Genomic DNA, 27,715 nt, shown 5'->3' with positions numbered 1-27,715 from the left:
CATATGAGTATGCATACTCCTAGGTGTATATATGATAAATAATAAAATAATGCATTTAACCTAAGTAAACTTAAGTAAAGTGTAATAATAATGAATTATTTACACTAATACTCCCCTTTAAGTGCAACTTAGGGGAATGCACTTAAGCTCACAAAAGATATGATTAAAATGCATGATGGATCCCGGCTACTAGGCCATGTTAGGTACCCATGTAAAAATGCAATGCTCTACATACAATGCTATGCAATGCAATCTCTCTGAAAATGGAGAAAGAGGGAAAACCTAATGGGAAAAATGCTCCCCCAAAAAGAGAGATAAATACAATAAAGAAGAGAAGAGTCATGTGACCCCCCTTGGTGAAAAATTGTGTACCCCCAAGAGATCTTGCAAATGAAGATACTTGACCTCAATGAAAAGCTTGGTGAAGATGTCAACAATTTGCTGCTCTGTAGGACAATACTACAATGCAATGACCTACTCATGAATCAACTCTCTGATGTAGTGCATATGAACCTCGATGTGTTTTGTCCACTGATGTTGGACTAGATGTTTTAAGATTTCAATGGCACTCTTATTATCATAGTGTATGATTGTTGGTCTAGGTGTTTCAAAACCAAACTCCTTCAAAATCTATTATAACCAAATAGCCTCTATAGATACATTCACAACTCCTCAATAATCAGTCTCAGTCGATGAAAGAGCAACAATCTTCTACTTTTTACTCTACCAACAAATGGGGCCAGAACCAAGATGAAACATATAACCTAAAGTGGACTTGTGAGAATCAAGATCCCCTACATAGTCTAAGTTGGTATAAACCACTACTTGTAGTCTAGTACAAGCTACATAACATATCCCATGTGTATGTCTAGCCTATTTATAGTGTAGGATGTGTTTGGTTGCCTTCTAGTGAAGTTCATGTAGCTCTTACATGAGGTGAGAAACCATGCCAACTGTAAAAAAAATGTCAGGGCATGTATGTGTCAAGTAGATGAGACTTCCAACCAACTATCTATACAAAGTAGCATCAACAAGTGGAGTGGAACACTTTGCTTCTAACTTAACACCTGAAAGAAATGGAGTAGATGTAGCCTTGCAGTCACTCATGCAAAATTGAGCAAGTAGATCAAGAGCATACTTCGGTTGTGATAATGTGATCCCTGATGAAGATTGATGTATCTTGATACCAAGGAAAAAATGAAGTAAACCTAAATCTATCATCGAAACCCTATCCTGCAAAGTAGCCTTGACACTATTAATGATGGATGTTGTACTCCCTATAATGATCAATTCATCAACATAAAGCACAAGTAGCAAGTAAGAATCATCCTATTGAAGAATGTAGACATTCAGATTGGAATGACATCTAGTGAACCCTACCAAGAGAAGGAAAGAATCCATGTTGGCATACCAAGCTCTTGGAGCTTGTTTTAGTCCATAGATAGACTTTTTCAACTTGCAAACCAAGGTATAATCTTGAATGAATCTCTTTGGCTACCCCATATAAATCTCCTCATAAAGATCACCATTCAAGAATGCCCTCTTCACATCCATCTAATGAACAACCCATCTCTGAGCTACTGTTATAGCTAGTGTCAAATGAATGGAGTTCATTTTGCAACTGGTGCAAAGGTCTTAGTGTAGTCAATGCCAGGTACTTGAGAGAAACCTTTTGCAACAAGTCTAGCCTTATACTTATCTACACTTCCATCCACAACAAACTTGGTTCAATAGATCCACTTACACCCAACCAATTTTCTTCCCTTAGGAAGAGAGACTAAGTCCCACGTGTCATTTCTCATAAGAGAATTATATTCTTCCTCCATTGCTTTATCCCATTCTAGAATTCCTCAAGCTTCTTTGAATGATTTTGGATCAGAAGCAACTGCAATATAATCATGTGGGAGTGAGTTGTGTTGTGATCTTGTCCTCCTAGTATTTGAAGGATTCCCTGCCAATGGTCCTGCCAAATCCAATGTTTGTTGAGCCCATAAGATGTAGAAGTAGAAGGAATTTCCTCAACCTCATTTGTCTAATGCCTCTATTTAGGTTGTGGATGAACATCTTCCAAGTCACTATCATTATTATCACTCTCTTCAATGAAGAAGGAAGAAGGAGGAGTTGAAGTAAAATTGGGATAACTTTCTTCAAAGTGCATGCTCCTCTCATAGAATATGTCATGTGTCTCTAGATCAATCAACATGTAGGATTTATGAGAGTCTACATAACCAAAAAAGATGCAAGTTTTTCTTTGATGTTCCAATGCCTCACATTTTTGTGGAGGTATTTGTGCCCATGTTAGCCAACCAAAGACTCTGAAGTGCTTTACAAAAGGTTTCTATCTAGTCCAAGCTTCAAAAGGAGTTACTCCATCCAAAGCTTTATGAGGACTCCTATTTTAGATGTGGTTAGCACAATTCATTGCTTTAGCCCAAAAGACTTGATCAAGAGACTTATGTAGTAGCATGCAAGTGGTCATCTCCTTTAGGGTTCCATTATTTCTATTGGCAACACCATTCTATTGTGGCATGTATGGTACTAAATGTTAAAGGTCAATTCCTTCTTGAGTAAAAAAGTCTATAAGTCTTGAATTCACATAATCCCCTCCATTATCGATTTGAAGGACTTTGATGAATTTCTCTAACTACTTTTCCACTTGAGCCTTGAAGGTGAGAAATCATTTAAACACTTCACTCTTATCAGCCATGAAGAATACCCAAATATAATGAGAGTAGTCATGAATGAAGGTGAGTTCATAGTGAGACTTTCCAAATGATGGCACTGGAAATGGGCCCACTGCATCACTATGAGCTAGTTCAAGAACACATTGTGCTCTCCAAGACTTCCCCTTGTCAAACATTTTTCTTGATGCTTCCCAAGTGTGCAACCTAAATAAATACCATCTAAAAACTAGAGTTGAGGTAGACCATGAACCATGTTCTTGTTGCTAAGTTGTTGAAGATACCTGTAGTGGAGATGTCCAAACCTCTCATGCCACATTTTTTTTTCTATATTTGAATGGATTAACAAGGCTTATGCATTAGATTTAGGCACAAAGGAAGTGAAAGTGTAAATCCTTGAATCATGATTGGCTTCACCTATTGCAACCATAGAGTCATCTTTAATGCTTTTCACTACCACTAAATATCAAAAAAATTTAAACTTATTTCCACCTCCATAGTGAGTGATTTGGTAGACTAAAAGAAGATCAGAGGTAAGATTAGGAACATATAGATCATTCTTGAATGCTCCACTTTCCATCTCAACTTCACCTTTTCCTTCAACTTCCATTTTAGTATCATCTACTACAAATATGTGAGATACCTCCAAAGGTTTCATGGAAGAAAAATCTCTCTTTGAAGCACCCATATGATGTGTGGCACCTGAGTCAATAATCAATTATCCTTGACTTACAGTGTTTGTGAGGAAGGCTTGCCCTTTGCTCTTAGAATTTGAAGATGAAGACCCTTTCTCCTTATAAGCATTAGGAAATGGAACATTGTGTTTCTTCATGAAATTTTTCAATTCATCAATCTTCTTGTGATAACACTAATGTTCATCATGACCAGTTCTTTTGCAATAGTCACACTTCTTCTTTTCCTCATTATTGTCCCCCTTTTTTTTGGTATTAGGCAAAGAATTGCCTTGTTGTTGATTTGATTTAGGTGTTTAATTTTCTATATCCCCTTGTTTTTAATCTTTCCACTTTATCTTTATGCTCTTTCATTTGTTTGAACTTTCACCAGCTCAATTTTTAGAACTCTCATTGTTGGCCACCAATGCCTTAGACTTTTGAAGACTTGAGAATCCCCATTGTTATCAACTTAGTTTTTTCATCCTCTAACAATTGAGCAAGGCATCAAAAGTGATTTTATTATAGGAATCCCCTAAGGTAGTCTTTGTGGTGTTGAAAGAAGAGACAAATGTGGAGCATTCAAATGGTAGCTTATTGTGAATTAGATAAATTAACCTGTCATCTTTAATGGGACTACCACAATTGTTAAGTTTTGTTCTCAACTCATTCACCTTAATGATAAAATTCTAGATAGAATCAAAGCTCTTAGGATCTAGGGAGATAATCTCATCTTCAATCTTGTAGACATCCTCCTCAGTCACTTTTCCATATAGGTTTTTAAGAGCATCCCAAGTATCCTTGGAGGTATCATATTTGATGATCTAATAGAGGATCTTGTCATCAACCCCTAACCTAATGAGTCCTAGGGCTTTCCTATTTGCTATTTCCCAAGAAAAAATTTCACTTCGAGATATTTGATCACCTGTTGGTTTAGGAAAAGAATCATACGCATATTGAGAAATTTCTTTATTCATCAATTCACACCATTTTTTAATTGACCATGTGGCATAGTTATGTGGTGTTAATTTTGGAATCTTAAGGTTTCCCATAATGCAAGGAAAGAAAAGATAACAACAAGAAAAGAGGAACACAACACCAAGAGACACCCCCCCCCCCCTTTTCACTCAATCAAACCCTCCCCCCCCCCCCAAAAAAAAATGAATGATTTTGACACTTTATACTTAGTACATTTACAATAGCCACTTGCAAATTTAGGCCTTACTAGATTTTTTATTTTTCTATTTACAACCTCCTCTTGGAGTTCAAATCTAGTACTAAGAACTATAGCTTAGATGTACAACAATTTTGAAGTCTGATCAAAGCAATACAATGCAAAAAAGGACCTATTTTTGAAAGTGATACTTATGTCCACACAAGCCTATAACCTAATTTTACATCTAGGAAGTAGACAAAAATTTATTCACTTTCGAAAAAAATGGAACTTGAAAATGTGTCCAGATGAGCTCATACAGAGCATTTGAAGTTGCAAAATAAAGGATTGGATAGGTACAGTTGCCAAAAAATGAATTTTCTAAAACATCCATGCACCAAAATAAAAAATAATAGCACCATTTAAAAATTCAAGAAATTATAGACAAACTAAAAAAAATTACACCTGATTTGGAGTTCGGATGACTAAGATATGGCCTCCCGAAGTTGGACTGTCAAATCAAAACTGCATATGGTGAGGGGTCTGTAAAGGAAAACAATCTATTAAAATTCCAAATGACCATCACAATAATGCAATATGGCCTTCTTGTGATGTTTAGATGACTATATAATTTAGGCTCATGAAATGTTGATGTCAACAAAAAAGGCTAGTTAGGCTAACATGGCAGTTTGTATAATGATGTTGCAGAGCCGTACGATGATATGGCAGTACAAATGCTAACTGTATAGGTTGTACGGATGATGTGGGTACTAAATTTGCTAGTTACTAACTTGGTTGTATAATGTAGGTGACATGTTCAGGGGTATGCATGGCGGTGATGTGTCTGGGGATGATGTGGTAGAGGACGTACTTGTTGGTGCCAATGGGGCTGATGACATAGTCTAGCATGGAGGATGCTTGGTGGGTGACATGGGCCTAGTCAAAGGAGCGTGGTCAATGTTTTGTATTGGCCACTAGAGTTGAAGTGGCCGACGGGGACAGAGATCATCAGCGAGTCACCGGTGGTTGGTGGGTCGACAGTGGGTTTAATCCTACATGCAACTAGTATTGGTTCCTTCGAGTGTTTAAAAATAATGTGCCAAAGACGTGTTAGTGGCTTGAAGATAGTCAAGTTTATGTGGATCCATTATGGGTTTAACCATCAAGATTGTTGTGCCTCCCAAATTATGTGGAATCTAGCTGGAATATTGAATATGCCAGTTGTAATTGGAATGTACTATGGAATATTCTATGGACTCCAAAATTCGACCACCCAATTTCTTGCAATAAAAATCCTTCTCTATAGGCCAAATGGCCAAAAAAAATTGAAACAAAAATTTGATAATTGTAGAGAAATTCTAAACATTGTAGAGACGGAAATTAAAATATGCAGATCTGAAAATTAAATTCACAGATCTAAAAGATCATACCAAACTCTACAAATCGGGCCTTCGAGTTTTGGTTTAGAAAAAAAAATTGCTTCAATTTTGACTATGGCCTAGGGTAGGAAAATTTATAGTCAAAATTTATTGAATCGATGCTTTGGATGCAATGGTAAGGTTCGCTTTGGCTCTAAATGCTCCCAATAGCTGCAGATACTTTGGATTTGAATCAGGGTCCTAGGAGAGGTGAAGCAAAAAATGGTCTCAAATGGCTATGAAATGACGCTCCCTTAGCTCTGATACCATTTAAGAATTTTTCGTAGGGAAAAAATGATGCCAAGATCTAGAAGCACAATATGGACCAAATGATGTATGATCATAATAACAATATGATAATGAATTGATGTACATGTACATTAGAAGTGTTTGTATATAAAGGCCTCTAGAATGACTATGAGTTAGAAAAATGATAAGCCTCACAACTAACTGCATGTCCATTAAGAGTGGATTATCCTCCATTGAATCCAAGAGTTTGTGTGATGATGAGATAATAAGCTTACATAGGTGTGTCACATAAAATGATGTTGTCGACACCATGCACTAAAATGAGTTGCTAACTCCTATGTTGTCAACAAGACAACTCATATGAGTACGCATACTCCTAGGTGTCTATAGGATAAATAATAAAATAATGAATTTAACCTAAGTAAACTTAAGTAAAATGTAATAATAATTATTTATTTACACTAACAATGCTTACAAGAGAAGCATTATTGTCAGCTCTATTTGAGAATGAATACATGAAATGGCCCGGCAGTTATTGGTTCTTTTAGCACTCACGATTCATACTTCACAGATTAGTCATTTCGACAAACAATTAACTACCAGACACTGATGGCCCTCTCTATAAGAGTTTAAAGTGTTAACCTTTTATCAAATACTTGCCATGAACCAGACTAATCTTATACAACGAATAATAATATGGGCAAGAATCAGTAAATGATACAATTGCAAGAGAACTATAGTATGAACTATCCAGTTTTATGGGTGATCAAATGAAAAAGAATTAAAATAGCGCAATAATAGAAATGAAACCTGTTGATTCGTGCCCCAGATTTGGATTATTTAAGCGTCCATTTTCAGGGATGGTGGGAATATGGGTGTCGTCTTTCCTTATATATAATCTGTTGTGCGATTTACTTAGGTCAAGATTCGAGGATCTCTTTCCCAGCTAATCGACAGACCACCATTCTCCCGCTGCGCGCATTAACTCCCATTGCCTGTGATTTGGTGACTGTTCCCCTTTCTGCGGTCAGGTCGTAACTTGTGGAGGTGCTCGAACTGTCGGCAGCCGACCCCGCGGGTTGCAAGAGTAATTGAAGCTCACAAACTGTTCCAAATCCGCGTTCCCTTCCCTTCTGTAATCCAATCTCAGATTCGATGATAAATCTGCAATCTGCCCAATCTTGATGCCATCACCCTTCCTGTTGGCTTCCTATCTGCAGTCCAATCTTAATGCATTCTATTGATCACGTAAACTCTAAACTGCTATTTCAGACTGGAAAGAGAGTTTCACATTTCAAACCTGCCAGTACTCAGGATTTCAAATCGTCATCCTCAAAATAATCCGAATGCGCAAATAATCACAACATGAGATGGCTGAAGACCACCTCCAATGTGCAACCCTTCGGAAGATATTCCACCTCCTCAGTTATGCAGATCCCAGGGAGTTCTCGTTCCCAAAGATCTAATGGGAATTTGCAGACTGAAGACCACAAATTGCTCCAATATGAAAAATAGAGAAATCCACTAAATTGCTTGCTACAAAGAGAGCCCTATGTCCTCTATTTATCTCTTTGCCGGGAAGCTTCTGGGAATTATCCGGAACCTTCTTGCACTACAAACATTAACTTTACAAAATTAAATAATTAACTTTATAAAGTTAGAATACAACCTTTATTTAATATTCGAATGAGTAGGCCCCGCTTATTTATTTGGAAGACAAAATCGACCCTCTCCCCATAATTATTTTCCTACGAGAGTCAATGATAGGCAAATCCCCTGTTATAATTATGTTGCTAAGAGAGGGACATGACAGTCCGCCCTTCCGGATATTGCTTGCCCTCAAGCAATCTCAGAGCTGGATCCTGCAAAATGGTCTCATTCTCCCAAGTAGCATCTTCGACTGGTAGATCCTTCCATTTAACCAAATATTCTCTGATTACTCTTCGGCGGAGCTATTTTTCCCTGCTTTCTAAAATGAATTCCGGTACCATGACCAATTTCCCTTCATCATCCAGAGGCGGCAAGACTGCAGAAGGTATCACATTCTGTCCCAATGCCTTTTTGAGACGTGATACATGAAACACATTATATACTTTGCTGTCTGCTAGAAGCTCAAGTTCATAAGCCAATTCCCTGATTCGTCTACTGATCCTGAAAGGTCCATAATACCTGGGTTTAAGCTTCTCTGGCCCACTCTTTTTTAGAGAAGATTGTCGGAATGGTTGGAGCATTAAGTAAACCATGTCGCCCACCTCAAAGCTTCTCTCCGTCCTCTTTTGATCTGCATATTGCTTATACTGATTCTGTGCTCGAGCGATCTTATCACATAGAGAGCTAATGATATCTTTACTTTCTTGCAGTAATTCCCCAGCACGTGGAACCCGAACATCACTCATCAATAAGTCAATGAAACTGGGTGTATCATAACCGTATAATGCTCGAGAAGGTGTCATTTGGATAGACATGTGGAAAGTGGTGTTATAGCAATATTCACACAAATAAATCCATCTTACCCAGGCCTTTTGCTGGTCGGCGACGTAATTCCTCAAGTAGCCTTCTACCCATTTGTTTACTATCTCCGTCTGACCATCGGTTTGCGGGTGATAACTAGTACTGGGTGTGAGCTCAGTGCCGCATAATCGAAACACCTCTTGCCAGAAATGACTCAAGAACCTACTATCCCTGTCACTGACAATACTGCGGGGTATCCCATGTAACCTGAAAACCTCCTTGAAGAATACTTCGGCTACCTGTACTGCAGTATAAGTAGTGGTGATGGGAAAGAAATGAGCATATTTTGTTAGCCTATCCACCACCACATAAATGCAATCACGTCCTTGAGCCTTGGGCAATCCGGTAATGAAATCCATGGATATGCATTCCCACTTCTGACACGGGATGGGAAGTGGCTGTAAAAGCCCTGCTGGAAAGGTGTGCTCCTATTTATTCTGTTGGCAAACGGAACACTCACGAACATACTGCAAAACATCCTTCTTAAGTCCCTTCCATGTAAACCGTTCTCGCACCTGTCTATATGTTTTAAAGTATCCGAGGTGACCAGCTATAGGTGAATCATGAAGAGCTCGCATAATGAACTGTTTCACCTTCGATCCTGGGACTAAAAATATCCTGCTCTTGTAAATAATCAATCCATCCATAAGTGTGTACCTGGTATCAACAAGTGTCCCTTCAACTATCTTGGATGCCCATGAATCTTTGGCATATTCTGCAATAATCAAATGCTTCCAATCCTCAGAGATCTCAATCATTGAACTAAGATGTGGTCTTCGTGACAAGGCATCCGCTACCACATTCTGTGTGCCCTTAACATAAGATATATCGAAGTCATATGCCTGTAACTTACTGACCCATTTCTGCTGCCTATCATTGAGATCCCTTTGCCCGAGGAAGTGTCTTAAACTATTGTGGTCATTTTTTATGCTGAATTTTCCACCTACTAAATACTGCCTGAACTTAGCTAGTGCATGCATGATGGCTAACATCTCCTTGTCGTAAATGCTGAATGATCTCTCTGGCCCACGGAGTTTCCTGCTTTCATATGCAATTGGGTGTTTATCCTGCATTAAAACAGCCCCAATACCATCTCCTGAGGCATCACACTGGAGTTCAAATAGTTTAGAGAAATCAGGCAATGCTAGTACCGGACATGAAGTCATGATCTCCTTGAACCTGTCAAAACAAGCCTGTGCCTTTGCTGTCCAAATGAAAGCTCCCCTCTTAAGCAAATCGGTTATAGGAGCCGCGTGTCGTGAATATCCGCAAACAAATCTGTGGTAGAATCCACATAATCCAAGGAATCCCCTTAACTGTGTTAGGTTCTCAGGAGTAGGCCACTCTACAATAGCACGAATTTTATCAGGATCCATCCGTACACCTTCTCGGCTGATAATATGACCTAAGTATAACAACTCAGTCATTCCCAAATCGCATTTGGATTCTTTGGCATACAAGGATTCTTCTTGCAAAGTCTTCAATACTATTTCTAGATGCGCCATGTGCTCCTGCCATGTTCGACTGTATACCAAGATATCATCAAAGAATACCAACACAAATTTTCTCAGCAGATGATGGAAAACCTTGTTCATGGTAGATTGGAAAGTAGCTGGTGCATTGGTCAATCCAAATGGCATCACTACAAACTCAAAATGCCCACAGTGGCACCTGAATGCTGTCTTCTCAATGTCCTGTTCTCTGACTCTAATCTGGTGGTAACCTGATCTCAAATCAATTTTACTAAAGTAGCATGCCCCATGTAGTTCATCTATTAGCTCATCAATCCGTGGAATAGGATATCTATTCTTAATGGTTTTCTTATTCAGCATCCTGTAATCTATACACATCCGTAACGAACCATCTTTCTTCTTAACCAAAACTACTGAGGAAGCAAAAGGAGACTTACTAGGTCTGATGTGTCCCATTGCGAGTAGCTCCTTGATGGTTTTCTCTATCTCATCTTTAAGCCTTTTGGGATGCCTATATGGAGTGATCATGACTGGTTTAGTGCCTTCTTCCAATTCGATGATGTGCTCGATCCCTCTATCAGGTGGTGTTCCAGGTGGAATATCGCTGAATACCTTACTGTACTTTTCCCTCAATATCTGTATGTCGGAATGATATTCTGTCTTAGGTTGTTCCTCCTATGTAGGCATGAGAGTACACATGGCTGCCCATTCAAGATCCTCATGTCTCACCAATCTTTCCAGTCATCTAAGAGAGATCGTTCGGATATCACTATTCCGAATAGCTCTCAATACATGCTGCCTCCCATCCACTTTGAACTTAATCTCCATGTCCCTGAGTTGGAAAGTAACCTCACCCAATAAACGTAACCATGTCATTCCCAAAACGATATCCAAATCACCCATATTGACCACGTGGTAATCCGCTTTGAACTCATAATTGTTCAGGCGTAAAGGCATGTCTCTAACTATCTTGTTGCACTTAAGAGTGTATCCGTCAGCAACCTATACCCGAAGACCCTCAAATTCTTCTGTCTTAATACCACGACGCTCGACCAATCTTGCATCGATGAAATTATGTGTAGCTCCGGTATCAACTAATGTAATCACCTTCTGCCCTGCTAGGACACCACATAGCCTGAAAGATCCTTCCTGTTGAATGCTAGACAAGCACCCTTGCTGTAGATGCAATTCAGGTTCTTCTCTCTGTTCTGACTTTCCTGTCTCCTCCTCAGATTCTGAACCAGTATGTTCACCCTCTTTCTCTGTACTGTCGGAATCTGATCCCTCGTAATATGCCCACATAACTCTATTGGCTTTTCCTTTTGGTCGCAAGGGACAATCATGATCCCTGTCATATGGACCTTTGCAGTAGAAGCATAGTTTCTTCCTTCGCAAGTCATTTAATGCTTCTGTATCTAGGGGTGTGGTAGATTTCCCTTTGGTTTCAATGTTCTTCCCTTTATTTTTATCAAACTTCCTGTTGTCTTTGAAAGAGGTAGTGCATCTGGGAGTGAACCGGTTAGAAGGAGCTGTAAGTTCCATACTTCGTGCTTTCCTCATGGCTTCCTGTAGTGTTGGTGGATCAAATGCCTTAATCCATCCCTTGAGGGGTTCAGACAATCCTTCTGTAAATAAGATAACTAACCTCCTCTCCGATACATCTGGTACCATGACTGACAACCTCTGAAATTCACTAATATAAACCTCGATATTGCCAGTCTGTTTTAATTGTGCAAGGTCGCGAAAATAAATTTCTGGATCCTTTTTATCAAAACGTTCAACTAATCTATCCACGAAGTCCTGGTATGATGTTACCTGATTGTGCTGCAAGGTAACCATTCCATGTGACCACCAGTCATGAGCTACGCCTTCCAGATGCAAGGTAGCATATCAGATGGCATCTATTTCAGACATAGGCCTTAATGCTAGAAAGGTGTCCAACTTATGAATCCAAGCTTGTGCCGTCATCTGACCACTCCCATCGAAGAAAGGCAAAGTAAGTTTACTGACAACTCGTTGTAACTCACTTTCATGACTCCCTCTAGGTCTTTGATTCTGGCGACTATTCCTCATATGTTCTCTTCTTTGGTTTAGATATCGATCAAAGTTTAATAACTCATGCACATGCGGGGGTAATGCTTGCCATTCTACTGTAGCAGCCCTAAGATCATCCTAAAAATCTTTTGGTGCATCATCTTCTCCTATCTCTTGAGCCTCTTCCCTTAGGAAGGTGGGACGAGTAGGCCTATTTGCTGTCCATGATCTACGCCTAGGAGCACCTTGTGATCCTGCCACACTCCTATCATCGTGATCAGATGTGCCTCTTCCTTGATCTTGAATCCTGGGCTGAATAACTCTTTCCATTATGGTAGTCAAAGCCTGCAGTGTCTGAGTTATTTCTTGTTGTCCGTTAGTCATGGCTCTGTAAAACTCTCTGGTTTCATCATCGTCGACTCTGGGAAATCTTGGCGGACTTTGTCTTTCACCCATATCCCTGTCCTTGAATATAACTCTGGTAATTAAAGTACTTTTACCCAATCAGGATGGCAGGACAACTGCTCTGATACCACTGAAATGGCCCGGCAGTTATTGGTTCTTTCAGCACTCACGATTCATACTTCACGGATTAGTCATTTTGACAAACAATTAACTACCAGACACTGATGGCCCTCTCTATAAGAGTTTAAAGTGTTAACCTTTTATCAAATACTTGCCATGAACCAGACTAATCTTATACAACAAATAATAATATGGGCAAGAATCAGTAAATGATACAGTTGCAAGAGAACTATAGTATGAACTATCCAGTTTTATGGGTGATCAAATGAAAAAGAATTACAATAGCGCAACAATAGAAATGAAACATGTTGATTCGTGCCCCAAATTTGGATTATTTAAGCGTCCATTTTCAGGGATGGTGGGAATATGGGTGCCGTCTTTCCTTATATATAATCTGCTGTGTGATTTACTTAGGTCAAGATTCGAGGATCTCTTTCCCAGCTAATCGACAGACCACCATTCTCCCGCTGCGCGCATTAACTCCCATCGCTTGTGATTTGGTGACTGGTCCCCTGTCTGCGATCAGGTCATAACTTGTGGAGGCGCCCGAACTGTCGGCAGCCGACCCCGCGGGTTGCAAGAGTAATTGAAGCTCACAAACTGTTCCAAATCCGCGTTCCCTTCCCTTCTGTAATCCAATCTCAGATTCGATGATAAATCTGCAATCTGCCCAATCTTGATGCGATCACCCTTCCTGTTGGCTTCCTATCTACAGTCCAATCTTAATGCATTCTATTGATCACGTAAACTCTAAACTGCTGTTTCGGACTGGAAAGAGAGTTTCACATTTCAAACCTGCCAGTACTCAAGATTTCAAATTGTCATCCTCAAAATAATCCGAATGCGCAAATAATCACAACATGAGATGGCTGAAGATCACCTCCAATGTGCAACCCTTCGGAAGATATTCCACCTCCTCAGTTATGCAGATCCCAGGGAGTTCTCGTTCCCAAAGATCTAATGGGAATTTGCAGACTGAAGACCACAAATTGCTCCAATATGAAAAATAGAGAAATCCACTAAATTGCTTGCTACAAAGAGAGCCCTATGTCCTCTATTTATCTCTTTGCCGGGAAGCTTCTGGGAATTATCCGGAACCTTCTTGCACTACAAACATTAACTTTACAAAATTAAATAATTAACTTTATAAAGTTAGAATACAACCTTTATTTAATATTCGAATGAGTAGGCCCCGCTTATTTATTTGGAAGACAAAATCGACCCTCTCCCCATAATTATTTGCCTACGAGAGTCAATGATAGGCAAATCCCCTGTTATAATTATGTTGCTAAGAGAGGGACATGACAATACAGTTAGGTAAAATCCTTTGAAACATCTCACGCCATTTGGAAAGCTTTAGAATATACTTTTAAATGTGATGTGTATGCTAATAGAATCATATTATAGAACTAGATATGTTTGTTCAAAGAAGCTAAGATGATGGAAGATGAATCTGAAAGAATCTATATTGGTAGAATATAAGAAATTTTTGTAGGAATTAAGTCTTTTAATGGATCTAAAGATGAAGATGAGATTATTTGAAATATGTTGAAAACCTTGAGAACACCATTCATGAAGATAATTCAAATGATTGAACAAGTTATAACTTGTACAGTGTAAGGAAACTTGCAACAAAAATATAACCATTTCCACATAACCCATAATAGATCAAAAACAAATATGTAATTGAAATCCACATGTAAGAGAATAGAAAAAATAACCACAAAAATGTGACAAAAAAATACCCTAGGAAACCCTAATTGAGGGAAAAACCTAGCCTCCAATAAAATCCATCACCATGTATTATTCAACAAAAACACCATTGCAATACAACCATGGAAGCCTTCAAAGCAATAACCAAAACCAAGAAATCTATGTGAACAAGCATGAATCCACACATCACATGCCATCCTTCCAACCTTCACAAATGCTCCCTTGGCTAACCTTTCAAGCCCTATCTTGCTATACTATTGTCTTTTCACCTTTTGTCTTGTATTTACAACTACCCTTGTGGCTGCTAATATAGTATGAAGTCCCACAAAATAATTAAGTGGTATTACATAAACCATGTGCCACCTAACCCTCTAACCCCACATTTAATATTGGACATTTAATTCTCTTTCCCAATATTAAATAATTATATCAAATATCATCACAATGTTACAATATAACTCATAAATATATCCTATGGGAATCTTTACATGTTTCACATCCATATAGGTGCTCCTAGGTGCAGTATTAAAAAATGAAATAAAATAGTACAATACACCAATATTATGTAAAGTGTGCAACACACATAACCTTAACAATCTTCCACTTGTTGTATACTTTGCATAGGGTCAATTTGTAGCCATATATATGAACAAGAAAACAATCCATCCTAGAACATCCACCATCATGGATAAAAGTACACTAAGTGCTACATCTTGGTACCTACAACAAGATCAAAGTATTCAACATTTCAATCATGAATGATCCCACCTCCTATTATGCCACTACCACTAGACATACATAGAAGCCATCCAAAGATAAATCCACCCAACTTGTCACATTAGAAGTTAACAAAATCCTATACCAACTTTAATGTCAAGCACAAACACATGATCCAAAGGTAAAAGAATGTATCTATAGTTGTCATATATCCATAGCTGAAATAACACCCACAACAAGTGCCAACCCATCCAATTATGCATACCTCTAAAGGTATACCAAGTAAATATCATATCATCAACATACCAAATCTATGACCTGCAATCACAAGACTCAAGGTCAATTCCCTCTTGAGTACAAAAGTCTATAAGTCTTGAGTTCACATACTCCCCTCCATTATCTATTTGAAGAGCTTTGATGACTTTGTCTGACTACTTTTCCACTTGAGGCTTGAAGGTGAGAAATCATTCAAACACTTCACTCTTATGAGCCATGAAGAATACCCAAGCATAGCGAGAGTAGTCATCAATGAAGTTGAGTTCATAGTGAGACTTTCCAAATGATGGCACTGGAAATGGGCCTACCACATCACTATGAACTACTTTAAGAACACATTATGCTCTCCAAGACTTCCCCTTGTCAAACATTTTGTTTGGATGCTTCCCAATTGTGCAACCTAAATAAACACCATCTAAAAACTTGACTTGAGGTAGACCATGAATCATGTTCTCATTGCTAAGCAATTGAAGATACCTATAGTGGAGATGTCCAAACCTCTCATGCCATACTTTTCTTTCTGTATTTGAATACATTAACAAGGTTTGTGCATTAGATTTAGGCACAAAGGAAAAGAAAGTGTAAATCCTTGAATCATGATTGGCTTCACCTATTGCAACCATAGAGTCATCTTTAATGCTTTTCACTACCACTAAATCTGGAAGAAATTCAACCTTATTTCCACCTCCATAGTAAGTGATTTGGTAGATTGAAAGAAGGTTGGAGGTAAGATTAGGAAAATATAGAACATCCTTGAATGCTCCACTTTCCATCTCAACTTTACCTTTTCCTTCAACTTCCACTTTAGTATCATCTCCTACAATGATGTGAGGTACCTATGAAGGTGTCATGAAAGAAAAATCTCTCTTTGAAGCACCCATATGATGTGTAGCACCTGAGTCAATAATCCATTCTCTTTGACTAATAGTGTTTGTGAGGAAGGCTTTCCCTTTGCTCTTAGAATCTGAAGATGAAGACCCTTTCTCCTTATAAGCATTAGGCAATGGAACATTGTGTTTCTTCATGATGTTTTTCAATTCATCAATCTTCTTGTGATAACACTAATGTTCATTGTGACCAGTTATTTTGCAATAGGAACACTTCTTTTTTTCCTGATTATTGTCCCCCCTTTCTTTGGTATTAGGAGAAGACTTTCCTTGTTGTTGATTTGATTTAGATGTTGATTTTTTTGTATCCCCTTGTTTGTTATCATTCCACTTCTTCTTTTTTCCCTCTCCTTTGTTTGAACTTTCACTAGCTGAATTTTTAGTACTCTCATTGTTAGCCACCAATGCCTTAGACTTTGAAGACTTGAGAATCCCCATTGTCATCAACTAAGCTTCTTCATCCTCTAACAACTAATAATAGGCCACAAAAGTGATTTTCTTATGGGAAGTCCCTAAGGTAGTCTTTGTGGTGTTGAAAGAAGAGACAAATGTGGAATATTTATATGGCAGCTTATAGTGAATTAGATAAATCAACCTGTCACCTTTAATCGGACTACCACAATCATTAAGTTTTGTTCTCAACTCATTCACCTTAATGATAAAATCTAGGATAGAATCAAAGCTCCTAGGATCTAGGAAGATAAGCTCATCTTCAATCTTGTAGATATCCTCCTTAGTCACTTTCCCATATAGGTTTTCAAGAGCATCCCAAGTATCCTTGGAGATATCATATTTGATGATCTGATAGAAAATCTTTTCATCAACCCCTCACCTAATGAGTCCTAGGGCTTTCCTATCTATTGTTTCCCAAGCATGAATTTCACTTTGAGATATTTGATCACCTATTGGTTTAGAAAAAGAACCATTTGCATATTGAGAAACTTCTTCATTCATCAACTCACACCATTATTTAACTAACCATATGGCATAGTTATGTGGTGTTAATTTTGAAATCTTAAGGTTTCCCATAATGCAAGGAAAGAAAAGATAACAACAAGAAAATAGGAACACAACACCAAGAGACACCCCCCTTTTCAGTCAATAGAAAAACCTCCCCAAAAAGAATGATTTTGGTACTTTATACTTAGTGCATTTACAATAGCCACTTTTCAATTTAGGCCTTAGTGGATTTATAATTTTTGTGTTTACAACCTCCTCTTAGAATTCAAATCTGGTACTAAGCACTCTAGCTCAGATGTTCAACAATTTTGAGGTTTGATTAAAGCAATACAATGCCAAAAAGGACCTATTTCTGAAAATGGTATTTTTGTCCACACATGAAGCCTATAATCTGATTGCATATCTAGAAAGAATACAAAAAAATATTCACTTTCAAAAAAAAAATGGAACCTGAAAATGTGTCAAGATGAGCCCATACAAAAAGAAGGATTAGATAGGTATACTCACCAAAAACTAAATTTTCTGAAAAATCCATGCACCAAAACTAGAAAATAATAGCACCATTGAAAAATTCAAGAAATTCTAACCAAAATAAGAAAAATTACACCTAATTTGGAGTCCAGATGATTTAGATATGGCCTCAAAGATGGATTGTCAAATGAAAACTACATATGGTGAGGGGTCTGTAGAGGAAAACACTGTGTTAAAATTGATGTCTGAATGATCATCACACTAGTGCAATATGGCTTGCTTGTGATGGTTAGATGGCCATCAAATTTAGGCTCATAAAATGCTAACATCAATGAAAAGGGCCAGTTAGGATGATGTGGCAGTCTGTACGATGATGTGGCAGAGTCGTACAATGATATGGTAGTACAAATGCTAACTATTTATGTCATACAAATGATGTAGGTGCTGACTGTGTAGGTTGTTTACTATAGTGTATGACATAGATGATGTGTTTAGGGGTCTGCATGGTAGTGATGTGTCCAGCGGTGACATAGCAGATGATGTAATTGCTAATGCCAATAGGGCTGACGGCATAGTTTGGCATGGAGGATGCATGGTAGGTGATGTGGGCCTTGTTAATAGAGGGTGGTCAACATTTTGTATTGGTTGTTGGATTTGAAGTGGCCAATGCGGACAGAGATCACTAGTGGGTTACCAGTGGTTGGTGGGCTGACGGTGGGTTTAATCCCACATGCACCAAATATTGGTGCCTTCAAGTGTTTAAAAATAATGGCCAAAGAGGTGTTAATGGCTTGAAGACCGCTAGGTTTATGTGAGATCTGTCATGGGTTTAGCCACCGAGATTGTTGTGTCTGCCAGATTATGTGGAATCTGGCTGGAATATTGAATATGCCAGTTTTAATTGGAATATACTGTGGAATATTCTACAAGAATAGGGATTTGACCACCCAGTTTCTTGTAATAAAAATCCTTCTCTATAGGCTAGATGGCCAAAAAAAAAATTAAACAAAAATCCAAAAATTGTAGAGAAATTGTAGAGATAGAAATAAAAATATGCAGATCTGAAAATTAAATTCATAGATCTAAAAGATCATACCAAATTCTACAAATTAGGCCTTCAGGTTTCGGTTTGCAAAAATTTGCCTCAATGTTGACTATGGCCTAGGGTAGGAAAATTTATAGTCAAAATTCATCGAATCGATGCTCTAGATGCAATGGTAGGGTCTTCTTTGGCTCTAGATGCTCGCAATAGCTGCAGATACTTTGGATCTAAATTGGGGTCCTCCGAGAGGTGAAGAAACAAATGGTCTCAAATGGCTATGAAATGATGCTCTCTCAATTTTGATACTATGTAAGAATTTTCCTTAGGGAAAAATGACACCAAGATCAAGAAGCACAAGAACAAAGCACAATATATATCAAATGATGTATGATCATAATAACAATATGAGAATGAATTGATGTACATGTACACTAGAAGTGGTTGTATATAAAGGCCTCTAGAATGACTAGGAGTTAGCAAAATTATAAGCCTCACAACTAAGCACATGTACACTAAGAGTGGATTATCCTCCATTGAGCATAGGAGTTTGTGTGATGATGAGAAGATAAGCTTACATAGGTGTGTCATGTAAAAAGATGTTGTAGACACCATGTGCTAAAATGAGTTTCTAACTCTTGTATTGTCAACAAAACAACTCATATGAGTACACATACTCCTAGGTGTCTATATGATAAATAATAAAATAATGCATTTAACCTAACTAAACTTAAGTAAAGTGTAATAATAACTAATTGTTTACACTAACAATGCTTACCAGAGAAGCATTATTTTCAGTTCTATCTAAGAATGAATACAGTTAGGTAAAATCCTTAGAAACATCTCATGCAATTTGGAAAGCTTTAGAATCTACTTTTAAATGTGATGTGTATGCTAAGAGAATCATATTATAGAATTTCATATGTTTGTTTCAAGAAGCTAAGATGATGGAAGATGAATCTGTAAGAATCTATATTGGTAGAATATAAGAAATTTTTGTAGGAATTAAGTCTTTTTATGGATCTAAAGATGAAAATGAGATTATTTGAAAGATCTTTAAAAACTTGACAACACCATTCAAGAAGATAGCGCAGATGATTGAACAAGTTATTCCTTGTATTGAGAAGTGTAAGGAAACTTGCAACAAAAATACAACCATTTCCACATAACCCATAATAGATGATAAACAAATATGCAATTGAAATCCACATGCAAGAGAATAGACAAAATACCCACAAAAATGTGTCACAAAAATACCCTAGGAAACCCTCACTGAGGGAAAAACCAATCCTCCAACAGAATCCATCACCATGTATTATTCAACAAAAACACCATTGCAATACAACCATGGAAACCTTCAAAGCAATAGCCAAAACCAAGAAATCTATGTGAACAAGCATGAATCCACAAATCCCATGCCATGCTTCCAACCTTCACAAATGCTCCTTTGGCTAACCTATCAAGCCTTGTCTTTCTATACTATTGTCTTTTCACCTTTTGTCTTGTATTTACAACTACCCTTGTGGCTTCTTATATAGTATGAAGTCCCACAAAATAATCAAGTGGTATTACATAAACCATGTGCTACCTAACCCTCTAATCCCACATTTAATATTGGACATTTAATTCTTTTTTCCAATATTAAATAATTACATCAAATATCATCACAATGTTACAATATAATTCATCAAATATATCCTATGGGAATCTTTACATGTTTCACATCCATATAGGTGGTCCTAGGTACAATATTACATAATAAAATAAAATAATACAATATATTAATATTATGCAATGTGTGCAACACTCATAATCTCAACAATTTTCCACTTGTTTTATACATTGCATAGGGTCAATTTGTAGACATATATATGAACAAGGAAACAATCCATCCTAGAACATCCACCATCATGGATAAAAGTACACCAAGTGCTACATCCTAGTACCTACAACAAGATCAAGGTATTCAACATCTCAAACATGAATGATCCCACCTCCTATTATGCCACTACAACCAGACATACATAGAAGCCATCCAAAGATAAATCCACCCAACTTGTCACATTAGAATATAATAAAATCATATACCAACTTTAATTTCAAGCACAAACACATGATCCAAAGGTAATCAAATTTATCCGTAGTTGTCATATATCCATAGCTGAAATAACAACCACAACAAGTGCCAACCTATCCAATTACCCATACCTCCAAAGGTATACCAAGTAAATCTCACATTATCAACATATCAAATCTATAATCTTCAATGACAAGACTCAAGAGCAATACCTACCACATATATATGAAGAAGCTCCTACTACAAAAGATAGTGTCAAAACTATGACCAATCCACTCACAACATTTCAAAGAAGTTAATTCATGTAGTATCAAGGACATCCACAATACATAAACCAATAACCCTCAAGAACAAATCTAAAACACTCTCCCAAGTTATCCACAACCAAAAAAGGAAAGAGATAAAGGAATAACCATGTCATCTTTCACATGACATACATGAATACAAACTAGTGATCACAATGTCCAACAAATCTCAAAGCCAGTGTAAGTGAAAAACTAAACATGCAGGAAGATAACCAAGACCAAAGAGGACCCATGAAAATCATAACATGTATCATGTCCTTCTTCACACACCTCTAGATGTAAACTATGTAAGTATGATCTCCTCCATAAAACCCCAATCAAGAAGCCACAACAACACCCAAACCATACCATATAGCCAATTCTAGATGTAAGCCTCTCACAAGAAGATCAAAATCATAAACCATTCCTAAACCAAGGAATAACCATTCTTAATCCAAGGAATATGGCCAATATAAAACCATCTCCCAAGCTCAACAACATAGTACCAATTTATGCACATGGAGATAACCAATTCTAACCATTTTGAAAATGACCTTTCAAAATTAACTCATGTACCATAGCTCAAGATCCATATCCATGAAAGATAAGCATAAACATAATGCACTTGAGAGAAACAATGGGCTATACCTCTTAAGTAGAAAACTTCTAAGTAGACCAAGAGTGGGGAATGATAATGCTCATCAAGATATCTAAGTCTCCAACCAATAATCCTCTAAGAAAAATCTCCTCTCAATTCCATTTCATGTGAATGCCCCTCAAACTTCTTGCTAAAACCAAATAATTGTCTCAATTAATACTTCTCTAATCCCAAGAGAAATTAGCATCACCACCATCTCAAAGTATCCATGAGCACCTATGACCAATCAATCCATGCCAACTCTAAATGCAACATATCAATATAATGAAGTATCCAAAAAATGATCAATATACTCAATACCAAGAAACTAGACCAAGATTAATGTCAAAGTTCCAACCTTGGCTTAAAGAACATAAAAATGACAACATGATCTAAAATATCTCACCCAAAGAGATGTCATGCTCCATATGAACATACTATAACATTTCAAGAAAATGTGTATTGAGTATACCATGACATAATAATGAAACCATCACCACATGAAGGATAACATGCCAAATGAAAGCATAAACCACATCTTTAGCAAGAACACCACAAGTTCTCAAGATGCAACCATATCCACACACCATGAAGAGCCATCTTCATACACCATAAAGATCCATCTCCACACACCATAAAGAACCAAGTGCACCATGAGAATGTCAAAGACACTTCTGCAGCAACAAGATCTAAGACAAACCTCCAACATATGCAAACACTCAATAAATATATCAATGCCAATAACTCTCACTCAACTGTGGTACCAAGTCACCCACAACATCGTAAAATCCATCTCCTACATGAAGGTCCTCCAAGTCTACACAAACACAACCAAAGTTTTAGTATGAAGTGAATATCTCCAAACCAATCCAAAAACTAATTCTGCACTACCACCTCATCATTGTCACAAGCTCCCATTAAACCGTGCATCCAAGCTATCCATGACATCATGATGAAAAACAATCCTCTAACCATGAGAATCAACCAAGGCATCAAAACATCAAAGAACTCAAAGTGCACATCATGGACTCCTCAAAAGAAACAAAAATAACCATGATCCTTAGCCAAGAAGATATACCACTATAAGCAAATCAAGAATCCAAACCAACGAGCATCAAGGATGTATCTATATATCTAATCATGCCATGCAAAAATCTATGGCACCATGATAACATCCATAAACCAGGCATCTAACTCTCAACGTGTCCAACTTGTCAGCATAAAATAGTCAACCACAATTCTCCACCATGACTATGCCTGGTAACAACATCGCATCCCTTTTACATGAAAAAAAAAAATTATGTGACCTAGGGAATAGACAACCCATATCCAAGCAACCAATTTGAATATCCATCAATAATGAAATATCATTGGGCAAAGACAACCCATAACTATGCTAGGATTAACCTTAGATAGAAATGGTAGTTATATGCAAATATAACCAATACTAGAAAATAGTAGATCACATAAACAAGAATACAAGATAGCAAGATTTAATGTGGTTCACCTAATCCCTAGGCTACGTCTACCAGCAAAAAGTCCAATATTATTCTTATCCAGAGATTACAACTTGTTTACAATCTGTAATCTCTTATAGCTCAATACCACCACAACAAGCTACAATATCACCATTCATCATGAAATCCCTAACCCTAAGCCTTATTATACAAGATTTTGTTGCTTACAAAATTAGTGCTAGAATAATAGAAAAATATTAACTGACACCTTATACAATATAAGGTAATTTTTGGCTTTGGGGGCCCTGCCCCCAAAAACCTCTACAGGGGCATTGCCCTTTGACACCACCCTATACTATGATAGGGAGCACACCTAGAGTGCTTCCCCTTGACCCCATCTTTGGGGTGATACCCATAAACACTTGTAGATATAATCTGGAGGGAAATTGTGCCAAATGAACCTCTGAGTCTAATTAGGATCCACATCACAATAATCTCCCACTTGGAGACTGATTAGACTCCACAACAATAACCTCCCACTTGGAGACTAATTATAGCACTACTAAACCTATAACTTCCACTGGAATATGTCAAATCACCTTAGACTTTTCTATTCTTTTACTTTGTTCAGTCAAGAAGACCAACCAAAGCTGAAGAGGAATTTAGCTTCTTCCTTGTCACAATCTTTGTAAACCTATCTGTTGGATTATCATTTGTATCTATCTTCTCCAACTTTAACTATCCATCATCCAAAACTAATTGAATGAAATGGTACTACAACTATATGTGTTTTGTCTTTGAACGCAGAGCTAAATTCTTTTCAATATGAATGGAACTTTGACTATCTATAAAAAAATAGTTTTCCTTCTTAGGGTATCCCAATTCTTCCAAGAAGAACTGAAGTCATATCATCTCCTTAGTTGCCTCTATTGTCAAAACATAATCTGCCTCTATAGTGGATAAAGCATTAACCTTATGTAACCTAGAGACCCAGCTCATGGATGCCCCACTAATAGTAAATACATAACCTATAGTACTTCACCTAGTATCAATATCCCCTACCAAATCTAAGTAAACATAGTCCTATAAATCAGTAGTAGATCCCTCAAAGTGTAAACACTTATTGGATGTTCCTCTCAAATATCTAAGAATCCATTTAACTACATTCCAATGCTCAAGCCCTAGATGACTCATATGCCTGCTAACAACTCCCACTGCATGTGCAATATCTAGCCTAGTACATACCATATCATACATCAAGCTTCCTATAACTAAAGCATAAGGTACCTTAGATATCTTGTCCTCCTCTTCTTGTTGCTTGGGACACATCTCCTTAGTCACTTTCAAATGACTAGGTAACAGTGTGCTCAAAGTTTTAGCATTCTCCACAGAGAAACATTGCAACACCTTCTCAATATAATCAACCTAAGATAATGTCAATTTCTTGTTCTTCTTATCTCTGCAAATCTTCATACCAAGGATTTTTTTTCTGCCCCCAAATCCTTCATAGAAAATGCATGTGTTAATTGGCATTTCAACCCCTTAATATGATCCATGTTAGACCTAGCTACAAGCATATCATCAACATATAAACATAAAATAATGTAGTTTTCATCATCCAACCTCTTAAAATAAATAAAATGATCTAAATGACACCTATTATATCCATGCTTATGCATACAGTTGTCAAATTTTACATACCATTGCCGAGGTACTTGATTCAAGGCATATAAACTTTTCTTCAATCTACACACTAAGTTCTCCTAACCTTTGACCTCAAATCCCTATAGCTGAGCCATATATATCTGTTCATCCAAATCACCATGAAGGAAGGCTATTTTAACATCAAGCTACTCCAAATGAGAATCTTTAGTAGCCAAAATTCTTAAAACAATGTGAATAGAAGTCATTTTAACAACAGGAGAAAATATCTCATCAAAATCAATACCCTTTTTCTATGCAAATCTTTTTACAACTAACCTAGCTTTAAATATTTTCTTACCTCCATCCTCTTCTTTCGACCTATAAACCCACTTATTTTATAAATTATTTTTACCTACAGGCAACTTGCATAAATCCCATGTCTTATTTTTTAGCAAAGAGTCCATTTGTTCTTTCATTGCAGACTCCCATTGAATCTTTGTATCCACTTGCATAGATTCATCATAACATTCGGGTTCACCAACATCAGTAAGTAAAATAGAATACAAGGAAGGAGAAAATCTTTCTAGAGGTCTACTCATCTTTGTTGATCATCTAACATTCACTAGAGTGCGTGGTATTTTTTGTTGCAATTGTTGCACATCATGAGGAATTGCTGGAACATCAACTTTTGGAGTATCATCCAACACTACATAATCATTTTCTTTCTTCTCATATTGCTGCAACAAATCTTTGTAGAACACTTTTTTAGTGAATATGACATCCCTACTTCTTATAATTTTATAATTTTCAAAATCCCAAATCCTATAAAGAAATTCATTAATGCCATATCTAACAAATACACATTTCTTTGAGTTAGCTTCCAGCTTGGTTCTATTTTCAAAATCTATATAAGCAAATGCTTCACAGCCAAAGGTTCTGAGAAAAGAATAACTCACCTTCTTACTAGTCCATGTTTCCTCTAAAATACCACAACCCAAAGGAGTAGAGAGACCTCTATTAATCAAATATATAATAGTATTAATAGTCTCTTCCCACATGTTTAAGGGCAACCCTACATGCAACCTCATGCTTCTTGCACACTCTATTATAGTCATGTTTATGCGTTCAGCCACTCAATTTTTTTGTTGATTCCTTAGACCACTTTTCTATCTAAAAATACCATTAGAGAAGCAATAATCTTTAAAATTTTGACTGCAATACTCACCACCATTATCAAATCTGAGACATTTTAATTTCTTTATAGTCTCATTTTCAACCAAGCATTTCCATTTCTTAAAAGTTTGAAATACATTAAATTTATGTCTAAGGAAATAAACCCATACTTTTCTAGTTGCATCATCAATAAATGTAACATAATAATGAGAGCAACCAAGGGAAGATACTTGAGCTGGTCCCCATACATCTGTATGCACAAGCTCTAATTTCTTACTTTTATTTTCCTTCCCAATCTTCACCAAACTCAGTCTCTTTTGTTTTCCTTACACACAAATTTCACAAAAATCTATATTAACACATTTCAAACCTAGTAAAACTTTCTTTGAATGAATTACTTTCATACTATTTTCACTCATGTGTCCAAGTCTATTGTGCCACAGTGTTGTATTAGAATCTGCAACAACTATTTGTTCTCCATGCTCAACTGTAGCAATTGTTCTTGAACATTCATTTTTCTCTGAAACAATCAAAGTAGAAGGAACAATATGACCTATACAAATATATAAGGTGCCTAATTTCACACCTTTTTCTACTACAAAGGAACCTTTTGAAACTTTCCTATTTTTATCATTAAAAGTAACTACACAACCCTCATCATTGAGTTTCCCTGCTGAAATTAAATTCCTACTCAACCTTGAAACATGTCTTACCACATGTAGTAGCCAATGACTCCCATTTTGCAACTTAATCTTAAATTTTCCATTTCCAACAATTTGATAGGGTTCATTATCCCCCAAATAAACAAGACAAAAATCCCCTTCGACAGAATCAATAAAATAACCTCTATGAGGTGTAGCATGAAATGAAGCACTAGAATCTAAAACTCATGAATCATCAACACTTTTTAAAGACAGGAGAAAAGCATCCTCTTCGAATTTTTTGCCTACCACATTTTCCTCCTTGTTCCCTTCTAGTTTATCTCATTCATTGTTCTTTTGAGTCTAGCAATCTTTCTTCTTATGTCCTAATTTTCCATAGTACTAGCAATCTCTTGGTCCTTTGGATTGAGACCTCTTCCCCTTTGACTTTCCTCTTGATTTCCCATGATTTCTAGAATTATTTTCAACCATGAGACTCCCACTTAAGTGTGAGACCTTCCTACAAAGGATCGTAAAAAAAGAGACAACAATGGTATGGCTAAAAAAATAATGACAATCGTCTAGCTTTGATACCACTTATTAGGATTAACCTCATACAAAAATAATAGTTACATGTAGATACAACCAATACTAAAAAATAGTAGATTGCATAAGTGAGAACACAAGTTAGCAAGATTTAACGTGGTTCACCTAATCCCTAGGCTATGTCCACCAACAACAAGTTCAATATTATTATTATCCAATGATTACAACCTGATGACAATCTGTAATCCCTTATAGCTCAATACCACCAGAAGAAACTACAATATCACCATTCATGATGAAAATTAGAATATAAAATATACAAGCTTTTTCCACTTACAAAATTAGGGCTAGAATAATAGAAAAGTAGAAGCCAATGCCTTTTAAAATATAAGGGCATTTTTTGCTTCAGGGGCGCTTCCTCTGAAAACCCTATGGGGGCTTTGCCCCTCAACCTCATTCTATACTATGATAGGGAGTGC

Source organism: Cupressus sempervirens, chromosome 3, assembly GCF_028749045.1.
Source record: "Cupressus sempervirens isolate cs-2001-9-10 chromosome 3, ASM2874904v1, whole genome shotgun sequence".
NCBI lineage: Eukaryota > Viridiplantae > Streptophyta > Pinopsida > Cupressales > Cupressaceae > Cupressus > Cupressus sempervirens.
This window is presented reverse-complemented; position numbering follows the sequence as displayed.